At 41.1% G+C, this 14,354-nt stretch overlaps 1 non-coding gene across 1 annotated transcript; it reads left to right on the top strand.

Annotated features, from left to right (window-relative positions):
• The first annotated feature begins 13,451 nt into the window (after positions 1–13,451).
• LOC118489561 lies at positions 13,452–13,557 on the top strand. The gene has a single exon (XR_004887582.1). It is a non-coding gene; the product is annotated as a small nucleolar RNA R71 (small nucleolar RNA).
• Positions 13,558–14,354: the final 797 nt, after the last annotated feature.

Here is a 14,354-nt window from a genome sequence, read left to right as displayed (position 1 = left end):
CCTTTTTGACAAGGTTTTGAAGTTTCACTGAGCTATCTTCTTTTAGATCCATTTTCTTGATGGCTTCTGTAATGTACTCAGCTTCCTTTTCTTTTTCTTCTTCACTGGTCAACAGTTTTCCTTTTTCTTGGTTTTTCACAAGGATAGGGTTATCTGCTGATGTGACCAGTGGTTTAAGAGCACTAATATGTTGTTCTAGCTTTTTGTAGTCAGGCTTCTTTGGAGTGTCTGAGACTGTTATCCTCCTTTTCTTAAGCCTTTCATAAGCCTCATCGGTACACTGCTTTGTTCATTTTGCTATGGCTTCAGCAGTATCCACCTTAGCATCCACCAGCTACTGCTTCTTTCTTTTGTACTCAGATATAAGGTCAGCAATGAGCTTTTTGTATTTGTTCCAATTTGGAGCTGCCTTCTTCTTTCTTGGATCATTTTTAATCCTTTCAATTCTGTTTGCCTCATGCTTTAAAGCAACTATTGGCCATTCTTCAAATTGTTTTTCTTCAGCTAGATAGAATTTTTCTTTCATGATGCATGCAAGGTATTCTTTTCTCATTTCTTTTCGTAGATCTGCCTGTTCTTTGCTCAGATCTTGTGCATAGTCTTCCATCAGCTTGACTTTAGTGAGCAAGAATTCCAATTTTGCATAAATGGCTTCGTCACTTTGACCTTCACATTCAATTTTGGCTCTTATCTTAGCCTGCCTTGCTTTGAGCTTGAGATATTCATCCATATTTTCTGGGACTATGAAGCCTATGAGAGAAGGAAATCTTCTTGTTGAAGGATCATCCTCGGTGTAGAATTGTCTCATCTCATTTTTTACAGCTTCCAGTTCCAGTGGATATTTTGCAGCAATAGGATCATATTTGTCCTCATTTTCCTGAGTAGTTTTTCTTTTTCTGGTGTAAAGCCTTTTTGGAGAAGGGGATTTTGGTTGTGATGTAGAAATGTTGAGAGCAGTGGTGGATGGTTGACTAACAGCTGTTGGAACAACTAGTGTTTCAACTTCTGGTGTTATTACAACTACTGATGTGTCAGTAGGTGTCTTCTGCTTTTGAGCAGGTGTTGAAGTGGCACTGGTTTGAGTGGTGGAAAGTGTCTGACTAACAGGTGTTGAAACAACTGGTGTTTCAACCACTGTTGTCATTACAACAGATGTTGTAACATCTGTTGTCTTCTGCTTTTTGGCAGGAGGAGATGATGGGGTGGCTGTTTTTGGTGGTGAGTTTGGTTTTGGTGGTGGTGATGTGATCATATATGATGATGGTGGTAGGGCAGTGGTTGTGGTGGAGTGTGGTGAGGTGGTGTGTGTTGATACATCAGCTTTAGTCTGGCTATCTTTTTCCGGTTCAATATAGATACCATCTTCAATTCCCTTCTTCTTGCACTTGATTTTCTCCCCCTTTTTGGCATTATCTGGAAAGGGTTCATTCATGAAAAGGACAGTGGGAGGAACTTTTCCAGTGGTACTATGTATGTGAGCCTTGATAGCTTTGATATCTGCTTGAGCATCTTTAAATCTTGACTCCACCATGTTTGTCAGCATTTGTACATGTACTGCATGCTGCTGATCAGCCATTTGTTTTTGTTTTTCAAGCAGGGGTTGAAATACATTCCATAGCTCATTTGCAGCAGGTGCAGGTTGTGCAGGTGCTTGAGCTGGGACAGTAGTGGATTGTACTTTCTGAGCTTTTAACAGCTGTTGCACCACGTCCTTTATTTCAGCAACTGATGTTTCAAGATTTTCAACTCTGCCCGTCAATTCCTGATATTTTAAATCATCACCCAAGTTAATGGGATCATCTGATTCCCCACCAGCAGTGGTTATACCAATGTGTGACTTAGGAACTGAATCCCAAAAGTCATTCATTGATGCCCCTTGTTCTTGGTACTGGGGACTTCTTCCTTCAGCATTTGATAACCTTTTGAGGTTACCAGTGGGCATCACAAACTCACTGGTGGTTCTTAGTGGTGCTATTGAAGAAATTGCCTTCAAGGGAGTTTTATGAATGTAACCACTGTCCAAATGTAAACCAGTGGGCTCAACATTTGTAGTGGATGCTCCACTTGAACTACTGTCAGGAATTACTTGTAATCCCTGCAGTGTAACCCCCTCAGTTGTTGCTGGGATAACAGAGGTATATACATATGACCCAGTCACTTGTGGGAGTATACTCTCAGTGATAGGTGATTGAGAGGAACTGGTTTGTGTCTGAGCTATATCAACTACATGCAACAAAGGTAGCATGGATTGTGGTAATGTGAGGGGTGAAGATAAGGGCGTTGAAATAGACATGTCCTTGGGATCAAGACTAAGGAAGATGGATCCGAGTGGGTCTAGAGCTTCATAATGTGGGGTCCCTGTGTTTACAACCTGATCCTTTTGTGAGGATGCAGGAGGAGTTTGAGGCAAGGGTGGAGATCTTTCTTCCATCTGCTGTGAGGAAGTAGCAGCAGTGGTTATTGGTGACATTTGTGTTGTCACCGGTAGTGGCTCTGGGATCTCATCTTCCAAAGGTGCCTTTGTTTTGGGTTTGGGGGGCTTTCTGGATGTTTTCTTTTTGGTCTTTTTGGTAATAGCAGGTGTGGGTTTCAAAGCAGTGGTTGTGCTGCTATGATCACCTGGAGCAGTGGGCTCAGCAGCCGATACCTGAGGAGCAGTGTCATCTGCTAAATTCTGCTCAGGTACCTCTGCTTTTGTTTTTGAAGGTGTTAACATTCTTGAGAATGTCTCAGGTGTTAAACCATTTATTTGAAAATAGGTACCTTGTTTGAGCAAATTTTCATCTTCTTTTCCAAATTTTTGTTCAAAATAGTAGCTTAAAACCTTGGAAAAAGCAAAAATGATTTGCTATCAACATTTTTTACCAAGTCATTAAAGATCTCCTGGGAGTAATTATAATTTTCATTATTTAGAATAGCATATCCCAGACATTGGATCTTTAATGGTATTTCGTTAAAAGCAGTTGTTTTATTTGAAACACACATCAAAAGAGTGTGAAATAGAAACCTTGGTGCAGAAGGGAAATAGCCTTTTTGTAAGGTATCTCTTTTTGGTTGTTCTGCATACCCCCTACCCAGAAAATCAGTTTTCAACTCGGTTTTAGAGAAAAAAGTTTTACCTTTCTAATCATCGAGTTTAAAGACTTCCGAGATTGATTGTGGAGTAATTTGAATCGCTTTGCCCTGTATAGAGGAGTTAATGGCTATGATGATGTTATCTTGTTTTTCAAGAATAGCATTTTTCCAGAACTCTCTCTGGGTTTGTTAGCAACGTTTTGTACTTTGATGCAGATAAAGTGTAACACCTCGGAAATTCCTGTCCAATAAAATAAACACACGTCTCTTGTGAGACAAACGTGTCAGGAACCCGGATCAAATAAAGATGTATGGTAGGATTTAAAGAGGGGTGTCATGTTATTGAAAATACCTCTGAACGACCCAAGTGCGACATGTTATTAAAACACCTCTGAGCGACCCAAATTATAAATCCCAAGATCCTTAAATCGTTTGATAAGCATCTGATATATTAACCGGCTGTTTCTAAATAAATAAAATTCCATCTTTTATATGGAAATTTGATAATTAGGAATGTTACTACTAAAATTCTGATTTAAACATTTGTATAAAGGGAATTGAAAGTAGTTAATTAGCATGTTCAACCATTATGAGAATCCAAGATGAATTCTTGGTATTTCCGTCAACTTTAACCTCCCACAAGATCCAAAAGCATGTAAGGGACATGCAAGCATGCAATGGCTGAGCAAAAAGTACCCACAACTGAAAAGGAAGGCATGGCATTCGGAGTTTCAAAGTTGCATGGTCAAGATTTGGAAGCTTGCAAAACTTTTGGTTCTGGTCAGCGGTTACGGACCGTAAGGCCCTAGGCTTACGGTCCGTAACGTGCATGTCTGGGCGATTTCAGCAAAGGTTGGTTACGGACCGCAACCATTTTAGCATACGGTCCGCAAGAGCTGCATACGGACCGCAAGAGCTTAGGCTTACGGTCCGTAAGCCCGTCGCTGGCAGCAGAAAATGGACAGCTGCCTGTTCAGCCTGTTGCACCGACTTATGAGCATGGTTTTCGAAATCCAGGGACTTGCTAGGCAGTATTTAGCCTATTAGGGACACATGTGATGATCTTGTAACCATCCTAGACTTGCATGTCTTGATCTTGAGCTCATTTATTCACTATATAAGGACTTGAGTTGTGAAAAAAGGGACTTGCTCATTCTCTATTGAACTCAAGGCATTCTCTGGAGCTCTTGGACATCAACCAAATTTTCTTAGGCTCCATAAGCAATCTTAGGACTCTTGTAAGTGTCCTTAACCTCCCTTAATCCATTTTAGCTTAGTTAATTAGCTAAAAGTCAAACCGTCGTAATTAAGGTTTGACTTCGAGATTAGTCAATAATTACTTAGTCAAATCTCGAATTAAAAATACCTATAAGTAGGTAATTATGTGGGTAACAAACCCTTAAAAGGGTATTTCCAAGTTCCCACTCTAACCATGATAATTGTCGAGTCAAAGCTTACTTTAAAAAGTCAACAGAATGTTTAAATCCAAATTAACTCATAATTAGCAATGTAGGATACATGCAACCTGTTTGATCATTAATATAACTTGGTAACTAATGTAAGAACATGTCCCAACATGTTCAACTCGACAATTTTCTGTTTAGACCCGGTTTGGAACCGAAAGTCGCATAGTTTGACTTTCACTTTGACTTTCAGTTCTGACCCGTTTTAGTCAAGTTTAGGATTGCCTTAAAGCTTCTTTTGGACCTAGTTACATATTAGTATAACCCTCTGTGATTATACGGCTTGGTTCACTAGTTGTCTAATCATTATGCGAGTTTCCGTTAAATGCCCATATGTTGACCATTATGCCCAAATGACCTTAAAATATGATTTTTGAAAATATAAAAGGGTAGACATCTTAGTTACTGAATTATAAACTTGTACCTAAAATTTGACATCAGTTTGAGGTCTAGATTAAGAGTTATGCTCATTAGCGTAATTAGAAGCTTTCTTATTAATTAAATAGCATAATTAGCATGTAGCCTATCTAAACCCAAATTTTTATATCAAACTTTGTATCCACTGATATATAAAAATATTTTGGGATTTTTAAAGATTTTTATTTATTTTTATGCTGAGCATAACTTAGAGTTTTAAGCTTAATTCGGTTGTTGCCGGTTTTGCCCTTTTTGGCCATAAAATAAGTTTTATAAATCCTTTTGACCCCAAACCTTTTTCTACTGATTTATTATGTCAAATATATTATTTTGAGCCTTCTGGAATTATAAAAATATCAGCTTTTCTTTCAAAACCTTGAATTTGGCTCCAAATCGCCTTTTTAGGCATTTTTACGACATAGTATGTATTAAAACTAGTTTATATATATAAGGGTTGATACCTTCTGATATATTTAGTAAAAATTTTATATTATAACAGTAAGCTAAAGTTCCAAACTCAGATTTCCAGTTTTGACCTTTTAGGCTTATGTGGAATTACCAAAATGCCCTTTCGGTGCATAGGATGGTTATAACTATAAAATTCACATAAATATGACACCCTACTGTTATAACATAGTAAAATGCCCTTTCGGTGCATAGGATTTATTCATATATGTAACTCAGGTTACTAATTTAACTCTATTGTACCCTTTAAAATGACCAAAACGCCCTTATAAGGCATAAATTGAGTTTAAAATTATTTTGGGCATAGTTGGACATATCTTGCTAATGTCACAACATATTTAGTGCATATAATCTCAGGAAACTTGTATATGATTTATATGGTTACCCGTTACTCACTTTCGCGTTCGGATCGGCTTATGTAACTAGTTTACGCATATTAGCCGAAACGGGTCAAACCATATCATCTTTGTCTCAAAATCCAGAATGTGTTTAGTTTGCACGTATTATACAAGTCTCCAAACTTGTTGGGTCTAAACCACATTCTAATCCGGTCTTCGCCTTCCATGCGATTGAACCGTATTCTTTTATTAAAACTAACCGTTCTAAGCTTAGGCTAAGTAAAAGACCCGTTAGGATTCTAATAGGTTATTATAAACCTTCGTTCCAGAATAGGAGACCAAGTAAAAGAAACTTGCACTTGCTTGTTGTGGTTTGTAGTTGCTCAGGTAATTACTTTTAACTTATTTTCCCTTATACGGGTTTGGGGTACGGTATATAAAATACCGCTTGGTCGGGCAATTGACCTTAACTCGTTAGTAGTTAAGTATTATCAATATGACCCGTTTAAAAATTTGTTTTGTTTGTTTTACGCCTTTGGGAGTTTAATGAACATGTCCCGGATATCCTTGGAATCATTCATGAAATGGCCACGACCTTGACACGCGGGTGTAGGCGTACACCCGACAATGTGTCCATATTTATTAAGGTATAATCCGTTGGTTTCCCGCCGCGGATTTATACTATGTTGTGTGTCTATTAATCTTAAACCCGGCACGAACCGGGCGATTGAACGCATAACAGACATGTAATTCTTTTACAAGTTTAAATTTAATTAATTATCCCAAGTTATAAAAAGTTTTGTGCCATGTGCATTCAAATCAATTTTTTTGTAAAAAAATGTTTTCAAAATGAGTCAGTTAAATTGTATTTACCAGTGTAAACTGACGTATTTTCCCCAAAAAGATTAAGTGCAGGTTCTACACGTAATAGGCTGGCTACTCCTTAGCATCGTCAGAGTCTCGCAAGCTTGGATGCCATTTATCTGTTGAACAGTTTCTCCTTTTATTTTGATCCGCCTGTGGATCTATTTCAGCTACATTGTGATACTTGGATATTACAGTTTGTTTGGTTGAAATAAATCTATCTTTTTGCTTCCGCTGTGCATTATAATTTGTATTGTTTGACTATGGTGATATCAACTACGTCACGATACTCCCCCACCAGGCCCACCGGTGACACGTGGAAATTAGGGGTGTGACAGGTTGGTATCAGAGCCAACACTGAGTGAATTAAACACTAGCCTTTTGTGTTTAATCTCAGTGCACAAATTGCACATTCCTCGAGTTCCGAGTCAAGACAAAGAACATAGGACAAATTTTGTTTTCGTTTTATTTTATTTTGCGTTCTCTTTTATTTTATATATATCTTTGTTGTTATCATAATCATGTATGCAGGTCAACCATGCCACCAAGGTTTTTGAGAGGACGAGGCAAGGGCCCAGTTACGGGCCATAATCATGAAGCCGGGCCTTCGCACCGGCGAATGCCATCGATCACCATAAGTACAAGCCCTCAGGAGCCGTGGAGGCTCTACGTCGAACCCGGTAGGCGGTCGGTCTCCCTCAGTTCCTCACCTTCGTATCAGCATTCTTTTGGGCCCCATTTAGAGAACGAGCCCAACAACCAACCACCTTCTTTTATACCATTGCAGCGGTCGAACTCGCACCATTCCTTTGGTGACCCCACCCCTGCTTTCCAAAGCCGGTTCAACCCGGCTAATTTTATTCAAGAACCTGTGGGTTTTAACCCACTAGGACCCGAGGATCATTTCTCGGGTGAAAATGACATGAACGAGGATACGGATCCCGTGGAGCCTGCTACCGGGACTCCGAACCACCCAATCGAAATCTCCGATGGGTCATCTTTTCATGGATCACCTTACCGTGGTCCTGACAGCTACGAGGCGAGCTTCAGGTAGATTGACTGGTACTTCACTCCCTCTCATCACTCGTCTACATACCAGCAGCAGCAACAACAGCAGGATCCTTCCGAGATCCTTCCGAGGATTCTCGATTTGTGGCAGTCACTCCGCCACCACCACCACCAGTGGAACAGCAACCGCCTCCGGAGCCACTGAGGCGGAGATGGTCAAACGCACGGATGTCCGTGCGAGGAGGAGTCCGCATTAGCACTCCTCAGCCCTCGAGTAGCAGTCATTATCCGCCACTCCAAGAAGAAGGAGAAGACCAGCAGATGGCGGGTCCATCAAACCCCATCCCAGAGATCAACTCTGCGCCTATGGCGCCACCAGTGGGTTTTGATAACCCAATCCCTGCCTACGTCGGTTCAGCGGCGTATAACCCCTTTGAGCAGCCGGCTCATACCCATTATGAGTATGCCAATGTGGACCCATACCAGGAGGCATGGAATACAATGCCCGTCATCCAGAGGGACCCTATGGTGGTCTTTGGACCACTGGTTACCCAACTTATGGGTACCAGCGTCCGCCACTTCCTCAACCTCTGTATCAGCCACCGCAGCCGCAGCTGATCCCGCCGGAGCGCCAACAAGAGGTCCTCGATAGATTGGACCACTGTGAAGAGGAAATTCGAATGGTACGGGAGAGCAACTGAGTCTTCTTCAAGGGTCTGTCGGACCTACTGATGTGTGCGAAGTGTAATATAATTTAGATGTATATTTAAGCCTTTTTACACTTTTAGCCAAGTTTTAAATTTATAAAACACGATATTTACTAACACTAAACACACATATGGGCAAGTGCACCCATCGTGGACGTAGTATAGTGTTGGTACGATACCGAGGTCGTCCAAGGACACAAGAGCTTTTAGTACCGGTTTATCCTCAACGTCTAATCAAATCAAAAAGTTAGAAAAGGCTTTTAAACTAAGAAAATAAAAACTAACTAAATGCTGAAAAATAAAATAAAAATAAAAAAAACAGATAGAAAAGATAAATCACTTGGATCCGACTCGTGTATTAGTATAACCTTTGATTATCTTCGCACTTTTGCACTTGTTTAAGAGATTATCTTAGTTATTGTAGTAGGCCCCTCTTTTGAAGGCGACGTTACCCTCAACCCAGTAGTTTGAGTCAGCAAGGATACAATCCTAAAGGGTTGGATTATTGGAAGATAATGAATTAAGTTATTAATGCAAATTATGGTAGGCCCCGCTTTTGGCGGTGACGTCACCCTCGACTAAGTAGTCTGAGTCAGCAGGGATACAGTCCTAAATAGCCGGGTTATAGTATTAATAGTAGTTAACTTATGAGGGGGTCAAAGAGTTTGGATCCCCGCCATCCAATACCTATGGGCATTGAAGGAGATCCTACTAAATTTGACCCAGGTCCCTTGCAGGACCTCTAAATGCTGAACAAGGGCAAGACCCTTACCAAACCGTTCCCTTAACCCCCGACCAGGTAGCCAACATACCTCCATATAGACCGTGGAGATATGAATGGTGAAAATCGTTTATTTTATATAGACAGTAAAATAATGCCAAGACACCACGGACAAACGATAAGGAAAGATCACCTTCAACATAAGTAACTAGTTATTAAAGTTATTAATACAAAACCAAATAAAAAGTGCAAAAGATTAAAAATAAAAAGTATTATACTAAACACTTGTCTTCACCAAGTGATGTAAGAGACTTAGGCAAACATGGCCTTGATTGTCAAGAACTCTTACGATCAATCTTGGATCCCGAGACGACTCACACACTCTATGATGGACAATGGATGATGGTGGTGGATGATGGTGTTATGGTGGTGGTGGGTGGTGGATGAAGTGTGAGAGAGGTGGTGTGCCAAGGGATGAGTTGAAATTAAACCAAGCACTCCTATTTATAGGCTGAACAGAAGGCTGGGCACGGCCCCGTGTCCGCTGGACACGCCCCCGTGCCCGTCTGACATTCTCTCTCTTCATTAATTGTAATTCGCAATTACAATTAATGCGCCCGCTGTACTTTCGTCACGCCCCCGTGCTCACTGGACACGGCCCCGTGGTGGGCAATAGAAGCTTCTATAGGTTTGTCTTTTCTGCTGCTTATTGGGCACGGCCCCGTGCTGGCTGAGCACGGGGCGTGTTCAGTCTTCTGACTTCTCTTTTCTGCTTGGGAGGATGCCATTAAGGGGTCGGGCGATCCACTTTTGTTCCTTTTCTTGTATTTATGTTAGATTTAGCTGTCTTTTTGCTTCTTTTGTGAATTTGAGCTCATTTCATCCTGAAAATACAAAAGGAAGACAAAAACACTCTTTTTCCAACATTAGTACTTAAAAAGGGTTAGTTTTATGCCTTATTTGATGTAATTTATATGTTGCATTTTACACACATCAAATACCCCCACACTTGAATTTTTGCTTGTCCTCAAGCAAAACTCTTTAATATGTGGCTTACACTCCCAAATGGAATGGGTAGAAGAGAAGGTTTTTGGCTTGTCATAGAGTGTCGGGAATCCAAGATCTTTTTGGTTTTATTTTTATTTATTTACAATCCTATTCGTTATGATTTATTTAGAACGTTTCATAAGAGAAGTTACTTATTTGGGCATAGCATGCCTTTTTAAAATTTCATTTATATACAAGTTCACATACCTCACAGGGAACCACTCAACACTCGGCCGAAGGTGTATTTTTAGTGAATCACTCGAGAGCGGCATGGAACTTATTCCTACCATAAGCTTGCCAAGCAATCAATCCTCCTCCTTTTTAACTTTATACCTTTGTAAATATCAAGAGGGCTTTTTGGGTGAAGGGTTAGGCTTGGGCTAAAGGTGGGTGGTTGGGTTAGTGGTTAGTAAAAGGGCGAAAAGCGTAAAAAGCGTCGGTTTTCGTGAAACACTTTGTTTTATTGACTTTTTATTTTTAAGTATTTCTCCAAACAAGCTTTTTGTTTTAATAGCTTTGTTTGTTTATTTCTAACTTCATCATTTTTTTTCACACGAAAAACCGAGCTTGTTACTAAAATAAAGGGTGAAAATAAAAAGGGTTTATGGTGGGTAAAAAGGGTTTTAGGGTAAAGAAATGAAAGGTTTAGGCTCAAAGGGGTTAACTAGGGGGATTTTGGGTAGGTGGTAAAAAAATTGAAAAATAATGGTGTAGAAAAAAAAATGGTTAGTCCTAATGCCTCCATCATTTACTTACTTGAGTTTAAGTTGGTAAGGACCGGGAATGAATCGTCGTGGCAAGCTCTAGAGTCGTAAGAACCAAGCGGCTATTCACACAAGAAACGAAAAATGAGCACTTAGTCTTAAAGATATAAATTTGTATGCTCAATAAAGGCTCAAAACTCACTTTTGTGGGGATAGGTTTTTTATGTGATCAAGTATATATAATCAAATTTTTAACTAAGCTTGTCATGCCGTTTCATAATTTTCTTATGTTGGTTCTTGTTATCACGACGCTATCGGTTGTAAATTTGTAAAAATATAACCTTATTAATCCTAGGATTCCAAACTTAAACTTTAGACAAGTAAAAAAACTGAAAATTTTTGAAAAAATTTGGGGTGTTTAGCGGTTCCAATAGAGTTTGCGTAAGGCTTGTTAATAGGATTTGCAAAATTTCAAGGTTTTAGCTTCCCCCCCCCCCCCACACTTAAATTACACATTGTCCTCAATGTGTCCCAAAAATAAATTTTTAGGTTGATTGGATGTGTAATGTGGTGTTAAAAAGCAAAGATTTATGTTACTGGCAGTCTGGACACGGCCCCGTGGGGACCGGACACTGCCCCGTGTTCAGGTGCCAGTAACAAAAATTAAAGAAATGAGACAGAAGCCTGGGCACGGGGGCGTGTCTGGTGAACACGGCCCGTGTCCAGTTACCTGAACTGGGCAATTTTCTGCAGGGGGTTCAGCACGGGGCCGTGTTGGTTGGACACGGCCCGTGTTGAGCCTTCTATAATGGAGAAATTCATGTCGGGTTGCCTTGTTCTTGTGCATGGGGCCATTTTTCTCGTTCCCCTTTTCATCCTTTACCACCATGAGTGTGTTTTATTACTGCAAAATTAAAACTAAAAGATTAAACTAACTAAGGATAGTTCCGCGGAATGCCTCTGTGGTGCGCCACGTTTATAAGGGTCCTTGGCTAGACCCAATGTGAGGTTATATATTTTCTGAGTGGGACTTTTGGCATCCCATGTTACACCGTTGGAGAGCCGCATCCAAACCTGAATCAATAACCTTCATGTAGTTGACCGGGTCGTCGTCTTCTATTCTTTTCCCAACTCCGAATTTTACTTCATCATCCCCGTACCTCAAGGTGAGCGTTCCATCATTCATATCTACCACTGCTTGTGCGGTGGCAAGAAATGGTCTCCCTAGTATGAGGGGGACCTCGGTGTCTTCCTCCATATCGAGTATGACAAAGTCGGCCGGATAGACGAATTTGCTTACCTTTACCAGGACATTTTCGATGACACCTTGCGGGAATTTGACGGATCGATCAGCAAGTTGTATGCTCATTTTTGTAGGACTCGTTGTTCCTAGTCCGAGTCTTTTAAACATAGATGAGGGCATGAGGTTAATACTAGCCCCAAGATCGGCTAGTGCATTACGAACGGGGGAATCCCCGATTGAGCAGGGAATCGTGAGCTTCCGGGATCGATTTTCTTTTGGGGAAGTTTGTTGAGTACGAGAGCAGAGCATTCTTTGCCTAAGTTAACTAATTGCAAAGTTTCAATTTTCTTTTTATGAGTGAAGAAGTCCCTCATGAACTTAGAGTATTTGGGCATTTGGGTTAGGACATCAATAAAAGGAATATTGACATGCAATTGTTTTAACAGACTTTCGAATTTTGCGAATTGCTCATTGGTCTTTTGACGAATTAACCTACCGAGGTACGGAACTCGAGGAGCCTTGGCAGGCTCTGATGACGGAGGGGAGTTCTTTTCCTGCAGAGGCGGGGGTACAGTTTCTTCTGTCGGCGGTGGCGCCTCCGCAGGCCCCATGGTGCGGTTTCGTAACGTGATGAGATGAACTTGCGCTTTTGGGTTTGTTTCGGTATTGCTTGGTAATGCACCTTGTGGTCTCTCGGAAAAATTTTGAGCTAGTTGATTTAATTGTTTTTCTATGTTTTGAATACTAGCTTGTTGATTTCTAAAATTTGATTCTAATTGTAGAAACCTTTCCGAGTTTTTCTTTTCAGTGTCGGAGATGAGGCGAGATACAGTATCTTCGAGCCTTTCTCGTCCACCTTGTTGTTGAGTGAAATTTTGTGACTCATTTCTTGGTTGTTGAAAGTTTGTTCATTGGGTTCGTTGGTTACTACTATTGTCGGGCTCTCTCCAACCAAGGTTTGGGTGGCTTCGCCATCCTTGGTTGTAGGTGCCCGTTGGAGGACCCGACGGCCTAGGTCTATTATCAATGTAGCTTACCGACTCTTGTTGATCTTCCGTTTCTTTCATACAACTCCAATTTTCATGTGGCCCACCACACCCTTCACAAGCCATAACCGAGACTGTTTTTGTCATTTCTAATTTTTTTTATTTTTGAAGAAAGGGCCTCGATTTGGGCTTGCAAAGAAGTGCTTTCATCAACCTTATGGGCGCCCGGGGCAATAGATTTATTGCCTCGGGGAGTGTGCCACTGAAAATTGGTTTGAGCAATTTCCTCAATTTGGTTATATATTTCATGCGGGCGGCGATTACCTAAAAGTCCCCCGGAGCTAGAGTCAAGTGTCTGCCTTGTGTGTGGCAACAATCCATTATAGAAAGTGGATACTTGTTGCCATATCGCAAGGCCATGATGTGGACACTTGCGTAATAGTTCCTTGACCTTTCCCAAGTTTCATATAAGGATTCCCCGTCCTCTTGTGAATATGTATTAATTTCAGTCATTAATTTAGCCGTTTTAGCGAGAGGGAAATACTTATATAGAAATTTTTGGGCTAGTTCATCCCAGGTGTTTACCGATCCAGCTGGGAGGGCGTTGAGCCAAGCTTTCGCTCGGTCTTTTAGTGAAAAAGGAAACATTCGGAGGCGGATGGCGTCATTTGATGCTCCATTGATCCGAAAGGTATCACATATTTCTAAGAAATTAGTAATATGTAGATGGGGATCCTCGTCCGCAAGCCCATGGAAGGTTGCGGAGTTTTGGAGCATTTGTATCAAATGCGGCCGAAGTTCGAAGTTATTGGCTCCAACATTCGGCGCATTGATAGCGGCGCCTAGGTTACTACGGTGGGTCGTAGATAATCCATGAGGGTACGTTGGTCCGCCATAGGTGGATTCCCCGAAACTTTCTCTTGGTTTTTAGCCTTTAGTCTTTTTCTGAGAAAGCGTCCGGGTTCTTCTAGAGGTTCTTTTATGTCCTTATTAGAACTGGAGCTCATACACTATGTAGGATGGCGTCTGGTTCCAAGTCCTGCAATAAAAACAGAAAAGAATGCTGGTCAGAAGGTTCACCACGGCCCCGTGCTCAGCGAACACGGCCCGTGGTCGGAGTTACAGTGATTGTGTTCCAGATCCCAGTTACTGGAAAGTTGGACACGACCCCGTGTTGCACCGACACGGCCCCGTGTTCAGCCTTCTGTAACTTGGAAAACTAAAAACTGCTAGTAACGATGCTGGGCACGGCCCGTGTCCGACCAGGCACGACCCGTGCTGAGCTCTGCAGAAGCTGAAAAACTAAGAAAATCCTA

Source organism: Helianthus annuus, chromosome 17, assembly GCF_002127325.2.
Source record: "Helianthus annuus cultivar XRQ/B chromosome 17, HanXRQr2.0-SUNRISE, whole genome shotgun sequence".
Classification (NCBI taxonomy): Eukaryota; Viridiplantae; Streptophyta; class Magnoliopsida; order Asterales; family Asteraceae; genus Helianthus; species Helianthus annuus.
This window is presented reverse-complemented; position numbering and strand designations above follow the sequence as displayed.